This window comes from Aulonocara stuartgranti (assembly GCF_965226115.1).
Source record: "Aulonocara stuartgranti genome assembly, chromosome: 17".
NCBI lineage: Eukaryota > Metazoa > Chordata > Actinopteri > Cichliformes > Cichlidae > Aulonocara > Aulonocara stuartgranti.
The window spans coordinates 33,503,833-33,522,211 of record NC_138953.1 but is presented as its reverse complement, the minus strand read 5'-3'; positions in this window follow the sequence as shown (position 1 = coordinate 33,522,211).

Here is an 18,379-nt window from a genome sequence, read left to right as displayed (position 1 = left end):
GCAAACGGCATATGTAGATGAAAATATATGGTGAAAAAATTGCCAGAACAAGAGACCTAACCATCACTCTTTCCCCTCACCTAAACTTTCAGTGGCCCTTCATAAAAAAACATCAGAAAATAAATTAAGATATGCAAGTGCTCCCAGGCGATATGTGAAAAGTTGGATTTAAGATTTTATTGCAAAAATAAATTCCTCAAAAGTTGGTTTCACTCCCCAATTTGGTTTTCAGTATGCGGATGTAACAACATCGCACAGAGAGATGCCTGCGCCGCAACTTCCAACTTTCATTTTCTTTCATTTTATTTCATCTCATTGGTCAGTCCTTCATGAAAATTTCAAAAACCTCACCCCGCAAGGATTAACCCTATACATATTAACCCTTCCTAAATATCACACATATCAAAGGGCAGCATAAATAAGTGATGAGGTATATATCGCTTCTTTTTTTTGCCCCAGCAGAATCAATTAAGCAGCCAAGCAAGGAAAAGAGGGGTCTTTGGGAGGCTCCGGGCTTGGCCAGGCCTTGAGAAAACCAGGCCTACAGGAGGGCAGTCGGAGGGAGTGAGAAAGATGGGAGGAGAAGAAAGAGGTGGCTACACAAATACGGATGGTGGACAACAGAAGAGAAGAGGGAGGGGAGGAAAGGGAGCGAAGAAGAGGGAGGGCTATTCAAAGAGAGGAGAGGAGAGGTGGGATATTCACTGGATATGCATAAACAGGAGATGAACAGGCAGGCGGGCACGAGAGCGAACAGCAGCAGCAGGTAAAGCTATACAGGCTTGTCAGAATCCAGCAGCTAGGCCAGTGATTTATGAGGATCTCCAGTCAAGATTTCCCTCCAAATCCTCCATCCAGCAGCCTTTTGTTCACAGCAGAACACCCCCTCCTGGTTGGCGCACGTCTTGGTTTGGTCAAACCACTTAGGCATGCACAAGGACATGCATTTGTACTAATATGCACATAGAACGGCAGGACCACCACAAACAGATAACATCAATTTAGTTACTGTATGCTGATTCTTCTTTTTGGATTAAATGTGGATGTATGTGAGCCAAATAAGTGGGCCATTTCACAATTGAGAAATAAACCGAAATCGCTGTCTATAATAATTTTTACAGCCTTTCTTTAAGTAGTTGGTCATAAAATATAAGGAAAATAATGACATATTTCTTACAACCTTCTGTCTGTTATCGTCTTCAAATACTGGTTTGTTCTTTGTTTTTGCCATTGTAGGCAATAGTGAGTTGAGTATTTCTATCCCAAGTCTCCAGTCTCACCGGCCTAGAGACCGTAACCATCTGGCAACAGTCGGTCATAAACTGGCCGGTGAGCAGTTGCTGGAGGTTGCTGGTTGTAAATAGGTGAAATCAAATGCAAAAAAGGGTTCCTGCACCAAAAGCCTATTTGGGATGATTTAGTCACTAGCTAGATTGCTGTGGTTGCCACTAGTTTCAAGTCAAGTGGCTTCATTGTCATTTCAACCGTGTACAGTGGTACAGTACAGAGTGAAATGAGACAGCGTTCCCTGGTGCTACATATGACATATAACGGACAAACACAGGACTACATAAAGTCCAATGTGCAAAAAAATTGCAAAAATAAACAAGACAAAACAGTGCAACACTAGATAGAACAGGACGATACAGACACAAGACAGTGCAACTGCTGCCACGCCGGCTGTCTCGGTTATCTGCAAACGCTCGCCAATTAATCTTCATGTAATGGAGAAACCAGTGGACATAAACTGAACAGACCATTTACCTTCAAAGTAAAACTGATTTCACTCAGTGCCAGCCAGTAACCTTCAGCAACCACTTGCCAAACAGTCAGGGAATACACTTTTTACCCAGCAATCCAAGGTTTTTTCAGGGAATTGCCGACTGATCTCTAAGCGTGTTTGGACTGAGGCCTAACTCTGTGAAGGAGCCCTAGGCGTCACACTAAGTATACTGTGTTGAGGCATTTGCAGTGGCATCTGACATAATGCTACTCAGTCACTCCTATGATGAGGGAAGAGTCATTGCATTAGTTCAAGCAGGCAACAATGTCAAAGTCAGCCACAGTCCCACAGTCCTAGTGCCTTTTTAGGGTTCCTTCTCTTCTTCTCTAGCTTTCCTCCTATGAACAAGGAGCTGCAGGAACAGAGACAGAGTCATGTTTTTAGGAATAAATGGCTCCAATCTTTTGATAATAGTGACTCTGACTGAACTTCCTTTCAGATTATTCACTGTAGCCTTGTCATGTCATGTGCTTGGTAAATGGTTAAACAGTTATTAACTAATTAGTTAGTCAAAATGGTTTCTGTCAACTCATTAATCAGTCCATTGTTTCAGCTTCATATTTGTCGATTCCCACTTTGAATTTTGGACTAATCACTGCTACATCTTCAAAAGAGTATCATCAGAAACAGAGTTAAACGTTTCGCTCCTGCGCCTTTTTATAACAGTTATCGTTTCTTACGCGGCTCACGTGTTAATAAATGCCGGCCCCGCGCAGCAGCCGCCCCACTGCTTTATTTATTCATGATTTTTCACTGGACTCTGGACATTATTCTCACTTTTTTTGTCTGAACTCGTGACACTTTGACTGGCTGTGTGTGACAGGTAAATGATGCCACATTCAGAATGGTTTGTCTGTATTTGCGGTGAGGGTCAATAACTAATTTGGCACACACAAATATGCACACACACGTATACTTTTCATTCGCTTTATGCCCCGCATTAAAAAGGCCCTGGATAAAAGGTAAGGAATATGCTTTATTAACTTTAAATATGCATGATATTTCAGAGGGAAAGTGCAGCACAGCATCAGGAATGTCCAAAAGCTTGACTACTTATTTCTTCTTTTTTTTCACCCCCTCAAAAACTGTAAATAATTAAAAACAGCGAGAAACGAGGGAGAAAGAGGAGGGGAAAGAGAGGAAAAAAGTCACAGATACCCACACTCTGTGCATAAACACATTCTTATTGGTGACCTTGCATGCCCTGAGACATCAAATCATAAAGTTACATAGCACAACTCTTTCTTGAACAGCTTCTCTTACTCTCCTTAGCACACCAGGTTACACACATAGAGACACATGCACAGATTCGCTGCTGCATATGGAAAAAATTCTGTTTTCAGTCTTGGCCTCATTGGCAGCAGAAGTTTAGGGGATTCGTCCGTTAAAGACCCGAGTTGAAGGCGGGAGACTCTTTAGCCTACCTGCAGAATCTGATCTCAAATTTTCTCTCACCCGTAACCTCGTGATACATTTCATTTCTTAAGTGTAAAAACTTTCTGCAGACTTGCATCTGCGATCACGAGACTGCATAATGTCTTCATCCATTAGGACTGTGATACATTCACTTATTGGCCAATTGATTTCCTTTTTGACTTATTTTCAGCCAGAGCGTGAGAAAGCTTAGCCGTGTGGCTCCAAGCTCACGAGAAGAGGCTTAGCCTTATTAGCAAACGGGGATTCTGCAAACATGACAACCGTACACTCGCCAATAGATAAATACATAAACAAGCTGTGAAAAGCTGATTGCATTAGTCCCTCCTGATTCAGAGAAATCCGCAGCTGGAAATGAAATCAGTTATGCCCGTTCTGCCGAGCGCAGCTACAGCGTGTCAAATGATATTTTTGCCCTACTGTAAATGAGCTACACAAAATTGTTTTTATATCACTGCGTGTTATTTCGGCCCTTAATCTTCTGCTACGGCAGCAGTTGTTCATCATGATTATTTCAGCCAGCTGAAGGATATTTAAATGAATAAACACTAAGTATTTACCCAGCATCATTGCCTTGTCATGTTGGCTGCTTCGTGCCTAATGGCCTTCCAGACAGCGCCTCTATTTATGGGAGTCATTTCATCCTCTGTTATTTATCCCCACCCACCATCCCTCCACCACAACATCCTCCTCTCCTATTTTTTTCCTTAACTCGTGCAATGCTTTTAGTTCACTTTCTCCCAATGCATCATCTCCCTGTGAATTTTAATTTCAGCAACGTGCCATTAGAAGGGGTTGTCATTTCTTCAAGGCCTGTCCTTCATGCCTCTCGCACGATGACTTATTAACAACAGTGGCCACTAATGAGTGGAAGACTCCACGTCTTTTTTTAAGGTGCCATTTCTATTCATTTACTTTCTTTAGATTGTTGTATTTGTCTTTCTTTCTTTCTTTCTTTTCACACACACAACCGTCACATCCACAGTTCTAGTTTCACAGTCTAGTTTAGTGCTAACACCTATGCATGTGTGAGAGTTTGTTCTGATTTGTGTCAAATTACTGCTATGAATAGACTATGCAGTGCATACGCAAGTCCCAGAGGATAGCTTTGTCAACAAAAATCTCACTGCTAGCTGTTTGATACGCTCCTTGATATAGCCGGCTATGAAGATCCTGTGTTTGTTTTTGGAAGAGTTTTAAATTAAAGGTGACACAAGTCACAACTGAGAAACAAGAGCTTTGCCTGTTTGCTTATGGGGGGAAAATATGCAGGATTTTATTGCAGGAGGGTTTAGTATAATGAAAGACAGCATTTAATGGTGTTCTGAGGGGCAGTTTTATCCCCTCCATCTTGCCAATACCCACTACTTTTAAGTGGACGGATACTGTATGGCTTAATCTGATCTCTGGATTGTGGCTGACATCGCACTACATAGGCTGGCAAACCTATCCCCATTTACATCTCCATTTCCTTTCAGCCATGCAAGCCCCTACAATGATGAAGTTAAAAAAAAGAGAGAGAAGGGAAAAAAAATACATGCTTCAAAACCCACAAACCCAGGATGGGCTAAATTACTAGAGTGCAACAAGGGAGAAGCTTCATCGTTTGGGTTTCATGCCACAGCAGCAAGAGAGCGTGCAGCCATTCCTTTGCTGCTTGACTGGGCAGATTATGCTCAGGTATCAGCTGCAGCCAAGAAAGCGGATTACTTGTGTCCAAATAGAGTTGTCAATTTGGAAACTCAAGATGCAATCATTTCCATGGGAAGGGTAATTATAGGGGATCAAGCCAACCTTACTGTCAGATGCTGGCACCGGATGAGACAATCACTCACTAATGAAGGATTTTACATGTGTGAGGTGAACAAAGGTTCTCCCTCTCAACTCCGGAATGTTTTCTTTCTATTTCTCATTAAAACTGTCTTCTGTTGTAGTCTTAATGTCGTTTGTGCATCTCTTTAAGCCAGTAATGTATGGATGCTATGCTTTAACTTCCTATTAACACTAAGCTAAGAGGTCAAAAGAGCATCCACTGCTGGACTGCTAATTTTCCAAATTTAAATTTCTTTATTAAAGAAGAAGAAACTCACTCTTAAAAGATCAAGCACCAGGTCAAATGCCATCCGCCTTTTACAGTGTCACGTGACCGTGCGACTAACTGGCAAAGGAAGCAGTTGTTGGAAGTGCAACAAAAATTTTTATATAACCAGATACCCCCAACCATTTAATGCTTCAAATCAAGTAGCACAAGAAAACAAAAAGATGCTTAATTCTTGGACTAGCACCAATTTTTAAATGTGCATTTTTGTCAACAGTCGAAAAGTTTATGCTTAATCACTCCTTTGACAAGTTCAGTATCCTATCCTGTCCTATGTTTCTAAATGTTTTATTTTGAAAGTTCACTCCCTACTTGTGTGTTAGTGCTGTAAGTCAATCTTGCAGAGTCCCCAGTGTCATTTAGCAGATCAGAGCAGATCTCCCAAACAAAGAAGAAAAGAAGTTGCACTGTGCCCAAAGGATGAAGTGGGCGATTAGACAGTTGTTTTTATGCCTTATTTAAAAAAAAAAAAAAACATTATCATGACCACCAGTAAAAAATTTTCCCAAATAATATATAAAAGTCTGTGCATTTAAATGTTGTATTATTTTGGTGAATTCTGAATTTTGTTCCTCCAAATCACTTCGTATAATACTTATTTCACATTATTATTGGAGTTTACATTCACATCTGTGTTTATTAGGCCCTTTGAAGCTAAACTACACCACAAAACTTCAGCTTTAACTTTCTGCTAACATAAAAGGAATGTATACGTTGCTAACTTGATGAAAAAGTGAAGTAAACTATTACAGGTATAAACAGTATTTAGTTTTTATAGTATACTGCACTAGATAACCAGTATATACACAGACACACACATATGGTATTTTACTATTTACTAGAAACTTGGGTTCATAAGGTCGAAAAAAGACAGAAATATTGTCTTTATATGTACATATTTGCATATTCAGAAGACATTCAGTGAATTCCCCCCCCCTATGTCTTTCCTACTACATGATCATCTGTCATTACAAATTATGGGATAGCTGCAAGCTGTGTTCCCAGCCTTTGTCTCTATGTCTGACCCCTATGCCCTTTAGCCTCAACCTTGACCATAACTGAGCCACCACCTTCATATAAATGCGGCATGAAAACCATGATCAAACTACCTCAACACAGACCCCCCCCTCCTTTGCATGCGTACACCGAGCCACACAAAATGTGCGAATCTGTTTTATTATGACGAGCTTGTGCATTGTTCATCTCACCAATACCCAATCACTCATTTTCCCACTAAATACCTCGCTCTCCCGATGGCTTCACTTGGTGCTCGGTCGAAAAGGTCACACAATTAAATGGCTAAGGCCTTCTGTTCATGTCATAGAATGGTGATGTATCACTCCAGGCTGGCTGTACGTGTACCTGACACACTGTGAGCATGAATATGATTTCAGAGATCATTAAAAATTTAACAGCGTGACCTAATTACCCGAGCTCCCTATTCAGATTCCAAGCAGTAAGTGAGATGGAGAGAGAGAAAGGAGGAGGAGGATCTGTGTATGGCAGGCTGAGCCTCATCTAGAATCAATTATAATTACTTTATGTTGCTACTTTGTCAATCAATATGAAACGAGCTGTAATGGATCGCTCAGGTGTCACACACTGTACTTAGAGCAATGACGCACTCTTGTTTGTGTGTTTTGCATTTGTGATATAGGTCTCCGAAGAAATTTCTCTAATTAGTGTGTTAGTTTAGTGTGGTGCATTTAAGTGGATAAGGTTTGCGAGCACTATCATTTATCTTGAAGTGGGTTGATTTAAATTTTAGAGTGGCTCCACTGTGCCCATAAAGGCACTGAGAAAGACAGAGAGCACCGTGCATGCATTTATAATGAGCGCCGATCTATCTGGAAGTATAGACAAAACAGACTTTAAAAAAAAAAATCACTCTATTGTTTTCATTCAAATCAACTTTCTCTTAAGCTGCGTGACTTTTTTTTCCACTCCCCTTTTTACCATATTGATTGCTCAGTACAGAGCCACAAACAAGGCAGATTACCATTATCTGCTGTTACAAAGCGTTTCAGGAATCTTGAGTGAAGTCGTAAAAACCTGGGGCTTTTCATGTCTCTCTGCATCGATTTAGCATTTGTGAGAATGAATTGCAGATCAATTGGCTTACCTCCAGGCAGACTTAATGAGCAAGCAAAACACTGGAGCCTGTTGTTGTCTGCCATCTCGCTTCGTACTTTTTTACAAAAAAAAAAAAAACGATGTAGAGGAGTGGAGGGGAAAGGGTGCAATGATTTCCAGTTTCCTGCCCTCGCGACACTTTTGAGTAATGCTCCAGCCGCAGACTGTCCCTTAACCAAAGATGATTTAAGGGAATTCATTTTTCACTGCTGTCTTGCATTTGCCTGATGACAACAGAGCATTACAGAGATATTTTGTCCTGCAATCTGCGTGACTAATAACTTTATGAGTAATTTGTACTCAATGAGCATACCTCATTACTCTCTTTCTAAGGCTAACTTAAACCTTTTTTTGAGGGGCATTTGAATTGGGATAGCTCTTGCACGGCACCTAAACTCTGAAATTTCTTTAAGCCACATGCTCTAGAAGGATATAATGTTGTGGTGGAGCCTTGCAATGACTACCAGCACTCCATTACCTTTTTGTTTATCCGATTACATCATTCCGACTTGTCTGCCAAGTTGTTGTCACTGCCACATTGACTTAAATTTCAGCTCTAATCTTACTTTGTCCCTGGCCTGAGCTTAACTGCTTGACGGCTTGAATCACTTTCCCCGTGACTTTCACCCCAGTGATATACTATAAACATTTACCCTCTGCGCACCTGGGGTCAATAAAGCCTGTTGCCATTTGGTAATCAGATGGCACAGCAAATCTTCTAATCATGTCTAATACCCTCTAAAACGATTGGGAATGTTCAGCTGACAGTTTCCCTACTCCTCTCCCTGTCTCGCTGGCTGTGTGTCTCTGTTTGTATCCAAGGCACCTGAGTGGAGGACACAGCCTCCGCTTGGCCTTCTGTCTGCCATGCTGGCCTCGAGCGATTCCGTAGGTTCACACAGGAGTCACAGAGGTATGACAGGGCTTTCAGGTTACTGTTTAGTTTTGAGAGATAAGGGAAGGTAGTGCTTCAGTGTGGCTGATGGAAAAACAAGGACCAGGATTAAATAAGCCTGTATAGGAGAAAGGAAAGTGGAGAAGCTGATGAAATGTGGTCAAAAAGACAAAGTATCTAAGAAATGCTAGATTGTCAGATATCTTTTAGTCAAAGAGGAGACAGATGGGGATTTCATAACGCAGACTATTGTACAATGGTCACATTCAGGTATTTAGTGCAATTGGTGTTATCCAAAATGGCTGGGGAGGCAAATTTTAAATCGTGTTTGCACATTCAGACTAAAGATATGAAAGATCATGTTTTATGTCACCAAAGAAGCGACAACATAAAGAAAAGAGACAGTGCAACCAACATCCTGATAAAATCTGATCCTCTTCCTGCTTACCTCAAGACTCATTTCCTGACCTGAAGAGCTTTAACACATAAATATTTATAAAAATGCTTTTTTTTTTCTTAGATTAGACATATCAGCCTCCCGTCTCTGGACAGCTGACAATGAGCCAACTTAACAAAAACAACTGCTTGTATAAGCCAGCAGTAAACCAGCTAATGTTAGGCTTGACTGTCCTAAAATCATGCTTTTCCTCTGATAAACAGTTTGATTACACATTCACATCGTAATAATAATAATAATGGATTGGATTTATATAGCGCTTTTCAAGGCACCCAAAGCGCCTTACAATACCACTATTCGTATAAGCGTTTATTCAAGAAGCATCAGAATCCAACAAAGTTACGTTCATTTCAAAGAAAGTTTCACAAGCGCCAGCTAATGGGAGCTAACAGAGGCTAACAACAGCTAACAGAGGCTAACAGTGGGAAAAGCATTTCCAGTACTGCTGTCATCAGACAGAAGTAAGCTTTACTGAGTCACTGTCACAGGCTGGGTCCCTGACCCAGCGCTCTGAGTTCATTTTTGTATATTTCTCATTTTGATATGTGATTAGTTTTTGTGTCATTTCCTATCTAGCTTTAGTTTAAGCTGTTATTTATTATTGTTCCCTTGGTTTTCTATGTTTTGGGTTCTTGTATTATTCTTCACGTATTAGGTCTGTTAAGTTGTGTTGTCATGTCTAGTTTTAGTATTTCCTGTTTTATTCTGACAGTGTCATGTGTTCTTTGTTCATTGTATTTAGCTTTCCTCCTCCTGGTCCTGTCATTTAGGTTTATGTCAGTCAGCTGTTTCCCCCATGTGTCTCCACTTCCCCTGATCACCTCATGTATGTATTTAAGCCCTCTGTTTTCTGCATGTCATTGTCGGGTCGTCTGTTGACCTCACCTCAGTCATAGTTCTAGTCTTCGTCTGTATTTCCACGTTAGTCATAGTCTTAGCCTGTTTATTTCCACCTCAGTCATAGTTATAGTTTTTGGTCTTAGTACCTTTAGTGTTTTGTTTCTTAGTGTTTTGCCAGTTCGTTTTGGTTTCCTGGTTTAACCCTGCCGTCATTTTAATAAAGCCTCACCTTTCTGTTAAGACCTTACTACTCCGTGTCCTCATCTGCTTTTGGGTCCTGTTTCCACACACATCGGCGCACCCCGCCGTGACAGAACGACCCGACCAGTATGGACCCAGCGGATATCTGTGAGGACTTTTGGGAGTTCAGCACTCAGGTGACCATTCTCCGTGGACAGTGGATTTGCTACTCCGCGTGCAGACAGGAGAATGAGAAGGTGTCAATCGGAGTTAAGCTAAAACAGATTCTGTCTGCATATCCTGCTTATGCGGCGGGATTGTCGGAGGATGTGCAGGATTTTGTTCGCACAGTTTTGCCACCGCAGCAGCATCAAAACCGCGAACAGGAATCACTGCCGCTGCCTTACGAGCCTGAGACGGTTCGTGTCGGTTCGCTGAGACTCGCCGCAGCGTCGCCACCTCTCAGCTCATCAGTTTCCACACCCTCGTCACAGTCTTGCCACACTCTTGCCACGGTCCAGTGCGAGGAAGCACTGGACGCCATAGATTTGGACTACGACGAACGTCAGTCAATATTCAGCGCTCTATTGGAGGAGGAGCTCCGGTGGAAGCCATGGCTCATTCCAGAGCACGAGCACTCTTTCCGTGGAACTCGACTGGCTCTCGGGGGTCCCCGGAGTTACCAGGGACTTCCACCCATTGCTCCGCCGTCTTCCACTCTCAAGAAAAAGCGGCGTGCGCGCCACCGACGCTCCGCACCACAAACGAAAGTGAGTGACTATATTTTGGCTCCTCATGTTTCTTCTCAGGAGAATATTAAAGCTAACACTGCCTTACCAGTTCATGAGCCCGGCTATAATGAGACTGTTTATGATTTTGATGTTGCTAAGACTGAGAATATTTCGGCCGAGTCTTCCACGGACCATCCTATCCCTTTGCAAACTTATCCCGCTTCTCTGTGCGTTGATCATGCCACGAACTATGCTTCTAAGAAGCCTAATTATGAGACTGTTTGCACTGGAGATGCTAGCCATCAGGCTCAGCTAAGCTGCTGTAGGACTGCAAATGCTAAGACTGCTAAACATGAAGTGGACGGCGGGTTCATTTTTGATAGATCCGTTTTTGTCGACCCTGTATATGTTGACCCTGAGCCTGCCGTTTCTGCGACTGTTTTTTCTGAGCCTACTCCCGTTCCTGCTCGTGTTTCTCCTCCCGGGGCAACTCGGGCCCAGCGTACCTCTGCACCTGTGTCTGTTCCTCGGGTGGGGGAGACTGAGGCCCAGTTGGCTCCCGCTCTGGTTTCCAGGCCGGCTGAGGCTCTGACCCTTTCTGCACCCGTACTTGCTCCTCGGGTGGGAAGGGCAGTTGCCCAGCCGTTGCCGGTACCTGTTCTGGTCCCTAGGGTGAGGGCAGCCAGGATACAGCCCGTCTCCGCACCCGTACCTACTCCTCGGGTGGGAGTGGCTAGTGTCCGGCATGCTCCTGCACCCGTCCCTGTCTCTACTGAGGGCTCAGGAGAATTCGGCCTGCAATCCACACCGCCATCGCCACTGCATGCCTTACAGTCGGTAGTTCGGTCGTCAGCCCTGTTAGCAGCCCGGCCAGTAGCTGACATTCCTGTGCTTCCGTTAGCCCAGCCCTTAACCCACTGTGCAGCTCAGTCATTTGCTCCATCACCTGCTCAGCCTTCTGTCCAGCCGGTGGTCTCTACCCCTGCTGGTCATGCCTCAACAGCTGGAGGGCCCGAGGAGCCCGTCCAGCCTCCTGCCTCGTCAGCTGGTGGGTCCGAGGGGCCTGTTCAGCCTCCTGTCTCCGCTGGAGGGCCCGAGCTGCCCGTCCAGCCTTATGTCTCGTCAGCTGGTGGGCCCGAGGAGCCCGTCCGGCCTCAAGCCACGGCAGCTGGAGGGTCCGAGGGGCCCGTTCAGCCTCCTGTCTCCGCTGGAGGGTCCGAGGGGCCCGTTCAGCCTCACGCCGCGTCAGCCGGAGGGCCCGAGGAGCCCGTCCGGCCTCAAGCCACGGCAGCTGGAGGGCCCGAGGAGCCCGTCCGGCCTCATGCCACGTCTGCTGTACAGGTTGCTTCTCGGCCTGCTAGGAATGGCGTGAGCTTTCTCTCCGCCTCAGACTGCCTTCTGCTTCAGCCGTCTCTTCCTGCTGGAGGGCCCGAGGAGCCCGTCCGGCCTCATGCCACGTCTGCTGTACAGGTTGCTTCTCGGCCTGCTAGGAATGGCGTGAGCTTTCTCTCCGCCTCAGACTGCCTTCTGCTTCAGCCGTCTCTTCCTGCTGTAGGGGCCCGAGGAGCCCGTTCAGCCTCATGCCACGTCTGCTGTACAGGTTGCTTCTCGGCCTGCTAGGAATGGCGTGAGCTTTCTCTCCGCCTCAGACTGCCTTCTGCTTCAGCCGTCTCTTCCTGCTGGAGGGCCCGAGGAGCCCGTTCAGCCTCATGCCAAGTCTGCTGTACAGGTTGCTTCTCGGCCTGCTAGGAATGGCATGAGCTTTCTCTCCGCCTCAGACTGCCTTCTGCTTCAGCCGTCTCTTCCGGCTGGAGGGCCCGAGGAGCCCGTCCAGCCTCGGGCCATATCAACTGGAGGGCCCAGGGAGCCCGTCCAGCACCATGCCACGTCTGCTGGGGGGCCCGAGCCGCCCGTCCAGCCTCACGCCTCGTCAGCTGGAGGGCCCGAGGAGCCTGTCCAGCAACCTGCCACGTCTGCTGGAGGGCCCGAGGAGCCCGTCCAGCACCATGCCACGCCTATTGGGGGGCCCGAGCCGCCCATCCAGCCTCACGCCTCGTCAGCTGGAGGGCCCGAGGAGCCCGTCCAGCAACCTGCCACGTCTGCTGGAGGGCCCGAGGAGCCCGTCCAGCACCATGCCACGTCTGCTGGAGGGCCCGAGGAGCCCGTCCAGCACCATGCCACGTCTGCTGGGGGGCCCGAGCCGCCCATCCAGCCACCTTCTGCTTCTGCTACGCCTGGTCCAGCCTCAGCACCTGCTCCTGCTTCGCCTGGCCCGGCTTTGGCTTCTGCTCCTGCTTCGCCTGGCCCGGCTTCGGCTTCTGCTCCTGCATCGCCTGGCCCAGCCTCAGCGCCTGCTTCGCCGTCGCCTGGCCCAGCCTCAGCTCCTGCTTCGCCGTCGCCTGGTCCAGCCTCGGCCTCTGCATCTGCTACGCCTGGTCCGGCCTCTGCATCTGCATCTGCTACGCCTGGTCCGGCCTCTGCATCTGCATCTGCTACGCCTGGTCCGGCCTCTGCATCTGCTTCTGCTTCTCCTGGTCCGGCCTCTGCTGCTGCCTCACCTGGTCCGGCTTCGGCCTCTGTTTCTATGCCGGCCTCGCCTGGTTCTGCGGCTGTGTTGCTGTCGCCCAAGCCTCGTTTTGCCCCTCGGGATCGCCGGCCGCTTTCCGGGCCGTCAGCTGGACATCGTTGCCGTCGGGGCCGGCCCCCTGAACTTTTGACCTCTGACCTGCTATGCTCTCGACCTCCGGGTCGGCCCCCTGAGCTCATGGATTTTGGACTGCTGGACCGTTGGCCTCCTGGTCGGCCTCCTGAACTTTTGAACTTTCTTTCGTTTTGCTGTCGGCCCCCGGGGCGGCCGCCTGAACCGCTTCGCCATTCGCTCCTGTTCTGCCGGGTTCATGGTCGCCCTCCTGAAGCTGGGTCTCGGACTTTTGTGCCCTTGTTGTTTTTGGCCTGTGTGCTTCTGGTGCTTTGTTTTTGGTTTTGTTTCTTAGTGTTTTGCCAGTTCGTTTTGGTTTCCTGGTTTAACCCTGCCGTCATTTTAATAAAGCCTCACCTTTCTGTTAAGACCTTACTACTCCGTGTCCTCATCTGCTTTTGGGTCCTGTTTCCACACACATCGGCGCACCCCGCCGTGACAGTCACTAACCTGTCTTCATTCATATGGCATGTGAAATGACTCATAGATATGGAGAATCGGTTTATTCCGAGTATATTTCAGATTTGATTCTTTCTTTCATTCTTTTCATTGCATTTCATGTTCTCCACTTTGGCTTCATCCTTTCTCACCTCCATAACCATATGGTAGTCACCCAACTGCTGTACTGTGTCCTATAGCTTGAGCCTGCAGGAGCTGTTTCAAGGCCGTCATCTTCCGGTGGCTTGGACCTGAGTTGACATCAGTGAGATTAGTAGAATAATATAAAAAGGGGCCTCACAGCAGGAGCTCACACTTGAGGGACTTGCGAGCAGCGTCATGTTGAGCAGGAATATTCCGATCTTCCATAATTGCCCCACAATGTTTTAGACTGTGTGGTGAACATGTTTCCCTATTGTTCTTCCAGACTTTATTATACCACAGGGGTAAAAAAAAAAAAAATAGAAAGGAAAAAAAAGAAAGAAAGTCGTGGTTATTGTATGAATGTGCGACCATTGAAAGGAACAGTGCTCTGAATATGCAGAAAGCACGTCAACAACACGCTCGTACCCTACCATTAGTCTCGCCTTCTCCCGCTCTTATCCTGCTTTCTTCCCTTTAGAAGAGAATGGAAAGGAGCACTGGATGGATTGCAATTCATTGGAGTCTTATTGTATGCAGTAATATACACTATTAAGTGGCAGCATATAGAAACAAACCTTTGATTAAATGAATTTGAATCACAAAGAAACAGCAAGACCCCTCCTCAAGCTTTCAGTTAATAAGGATTGCTTTTTTTGACTATGTACCTGCACACGCTGACTTTTGACACCCGCGGTTTTCAAGAGGGGTATTTCTGTAGACTCTCATATGGCGGCAACTCCAGATTAAATCAAGTCGACTGTAATAAAGTATAATGTTATATTCATTTTGTCATCATTACTGATTCCAGTGAACTAAAAGGCTTGTGGATTATAATGAATTTCAAATAAGTTCAATGTGCTAATGGGAGAAGATGGAGAGTAGTGTGGATTACTAATATTGGTTAGGGCTCTATGTTTCATTAGACTGTATTAGGAGAGGGAATATTCAAATAGGATTTGTGTGTGTGTGTGTGTGTGTGTGTCAAGTTGTTCTTTGATTGTCAGACAGTCCTCTCCCTATTATTCATTGCCAATGAAATCTCAAAACAATGTTTAATGATAAACTTACAGAGTTGTTCTATATCTGTTTATTTATGTCATCCTTATGTGCAGACTGCAGCTTGTAGGAATAAAAATTATTAGTACACATTGCTTGGAAAGCAGGAGGGCATATTATTGAAATAAAGACCAAATAAGATAAATAACAATGGCAAAGACTGCTTGAGAAATCCAGTCATCCTATACATAGAATTCAAGAGCTGTATTTATCTGGGAAAGGCGTGCAAATCTATGTAAGTATCTCCACTGTTTGCATAATAGATTAGAAATTAGCATTTTTGTTCATTTTCCATGTATGCACAGTGCCTGGAAGAATAACACTCCATGCATATCAGATCAGCCTGCCTACAATTTTGCGCAGTATATTATTTGACAATCTAAAATGTGTAATTTGCATGAAATTGCTTAATTAAAACACAGTCACTGGGGGTATTAATTTCTTTGTCTGACAGTGGAGTGTAGTGAGGGGAGAGCAGGGGAGATGTAAAATGCTGTCAGATAGCGCTGTCACAGAGGCAGAAAGGAAATTCTGCCACATTTCAACCCCCTCCACCACCACCAACCACCCCTCCTAACGGCGCAGAGCGATGAGAGAGGATAACGCCTGCCCAGCTAATTTGGGTTATGGTGGTAAACGGAGGCCACTGCACTAGAAAGATACCAAAGGGAGGGAGAGAGGATGACGAGGGAAGGAGGGGGGGGATCACTGGAAAAGATAGGAAGAGAAAGAGAGGGAGACTAGCATAGCTGCCTTTGTGCCATGGTATCGTTGTTGTCCTCGGGGTGGAACTATGCCAAGCAGTTGTGAGTGATACAATCATGTCCGATACTATGGTGTGCCAGTATCGGGCTGCCCAGCCTGACACTGTTTATGTGTGCCTCGTAAAAAGCAAAAGCCCATTTGATTTTAGGAAGTCACATCTCTTCTACAGTTGGCTTGTTCAAAATCCATTTAAAATGCATTTTTAATCTTTCCTCAGAGGTTGTTTTTTTCTTCTTCGCTTCTTCTTCTGTCACAGAAATATAATTTGTCTCATTATGTTTTTTTTGTTTCGGAGATGCAATCAATTGTAAAAAGCACAATGTGAGCAGCGGATCGAAAACAGCCGCTTATTAATTGTTGCCCACCCTTTTCTTTTTTTTTTGTGCCGGTGCTGTGCTGTGCCATTATGAATGTGGGAAATGCAAGCGGAAAAGGGCAGAGAGGTAGGCGAAGGATGAACTAAAGAGATTCAGAAAAATACACAGGGAGGAGGAACTCTTTGGAGCATGACAAAGAGTGAGATTAAAGCTCCTTTTCCCATTTCCAGTTGGCCCTGCGTCTGTGTGTTGAGTGTGTGTGTGTGTGTGTGTGTGTGTGTGTGTGTGTGCAGCCTGCACATCTGTACCCTTTTGTCTTAAATATCAAAGGCAGCAGAGGCACGTTAACATTTCAGTAATTCCAAAGTTACATGAGGAAGACATGGGAGGGTGAATGGTGCAACGAAGAAGTTATCAAACTAAGATGGAGAGAGAGTGAGAGTGTGTGTGTGTGTGAATGTTTCTTCCTGTTTTACACTGGCGCTCGGTTCTGAGAAAGCTATTTGCTAACTCGTGTGCCGTACCGCTGAGGGGTGGCGCTCGGCAGCAGCCAGACTGAGAGCTTTTAACAGAAAGAAATCAATTCCAAGAGATGAAGAGAGAAGGAGAGAAAAGTTTATGTGGGGAAGACACTAAAGACAGCAAAAGAGCTACCAAGAGAGAGAGAGTGAAAGAAATGCATATATTGGGTAACCAGAATTGAGGCAGACAGGCAGGCAGGTTCAGTAAGGGGTCCTTGTCACTAGTGTTAGCAGTGAGGTTGAGACAGAGACAGCAGCACTGAGGGCAGGCTAACACTGACAGGACCTCCACTGCAGCCTTGACGGCCAGCTTCACTGGGACCTTAATTGGTCCTTTGATGTTTCTGGAGAAGGTGGTGAAGGCACTGGAAATGGAATCTGTCCCTCTCTGCTGGCATGCCATTATATCGCTATGCACTCTGTGTTTATTTATGAATCACACCCTTCTTTCTCTTCCCCCCCTAGCCCGAGTGCTCCTCAAGGGTGCCCTATTTTGCTGTAAGTTTAGCTTTTTTCTCCATCTCTTTCCCTCATTCACTTTGTCTCTCCATCCATCCGTCCCTCCCTCCCTCTCTCCATCCCTTTCCTTTATTCAACACGTCGCCCCACTGTTAGTTTGTATCGTAGCTCTACTTCAAAGGCCCCTGTTCTTATTATCTACTGTGACTGATTTCCTCTTTAAAATGACAGCAAATGAAGCCCGGTGCGTCCTCGTGTCTGTTTGCAAGAGTGAGTAAAGTGCATTTATGCTTTCATGCGATCTGCTATTGTTTTAATTACTGTGCATCTGCATATATTGTGTTCACATGATAACTGCATAAAGGGCAAGCAGTATTAATAAGGAAGGTTTTGTGCTGGTGTGCGTGTTACTGTGCGCGCGTGGATGTGCATGCGTCACGACCCCTGCTGCCTTTGCTGATCAAATGGTGCAACAAGGGTAAGTCCTGCTAATGTGGGGAGCTGTTTAGAGCCAGGGCCTCCTTTTGAAATGATGATGATAATGGATTCAGTCCTCTCATTAATGGAGTCCGAGAGCTCATTAGGCACCAACAAACAAGCTGGCGCAGGAAATGCCAAGTACCCCCATCTGCCTATGTCTCCCATTTCATCCAAGGATGTGACCATGTTACTGTCATTACCCTCCCATTCCTCTCCACAGGCACAAACACACACCAGGGGGTACATACACACACACACACACACACATGTGCGCAGACATACACAGTGATATTTTCTAGCCCTCAGACGATCAACCACCCAGCCTCTCTGACCCGACTTCAAAGTCTCCCAGTCTCGGCACACTCAGCTGGGACTCCCTGAGAGACTCTCTCTGGGTTCTGGGGTCATGGGATCAAGAGGACTGAAATTGATCTTGTCTCTTTGGTCCTGCTCAACCCTCTTTAGTCTCTTGTCAAAATGTTATAGACGCTTGGCGTCACTCTGCACCTGCACAGAAACGCAAGAAAAAAGAAAAAAAAAGGACATTTTGCCTCCCCCCCCCCCCCCCCACCCTACTTTTTTTTTAAACATATTAAAACAGGTAAAGAGCACAGATGTGGTATTATGGAACTGAATGACCTTGTCATTGTATGTCATCAGTTCTGAGGGGCAAATAGAGAGCAACAGAGATATGTCTCAACTGAAGGGAATAGTGTAAATCAAGTATAGACACAGTCATATGGGCGTATTTAGTCATTTGTTCTTGTGTATGTGTGACAGCTCTGATGGCTGAAGACATGGGTGCTGTTTCTGTAATTTTAACTTTGTCACCTCTCTTTATCCACTCAAGTCTGTAGCTCTGATGGATGAGAACTCTTGCTAAACAGATTGTTATATGCAGTATAGTTCCTTACTGTTCAGTTGAGTGCCAATTGAAATTGAGTTCAGTT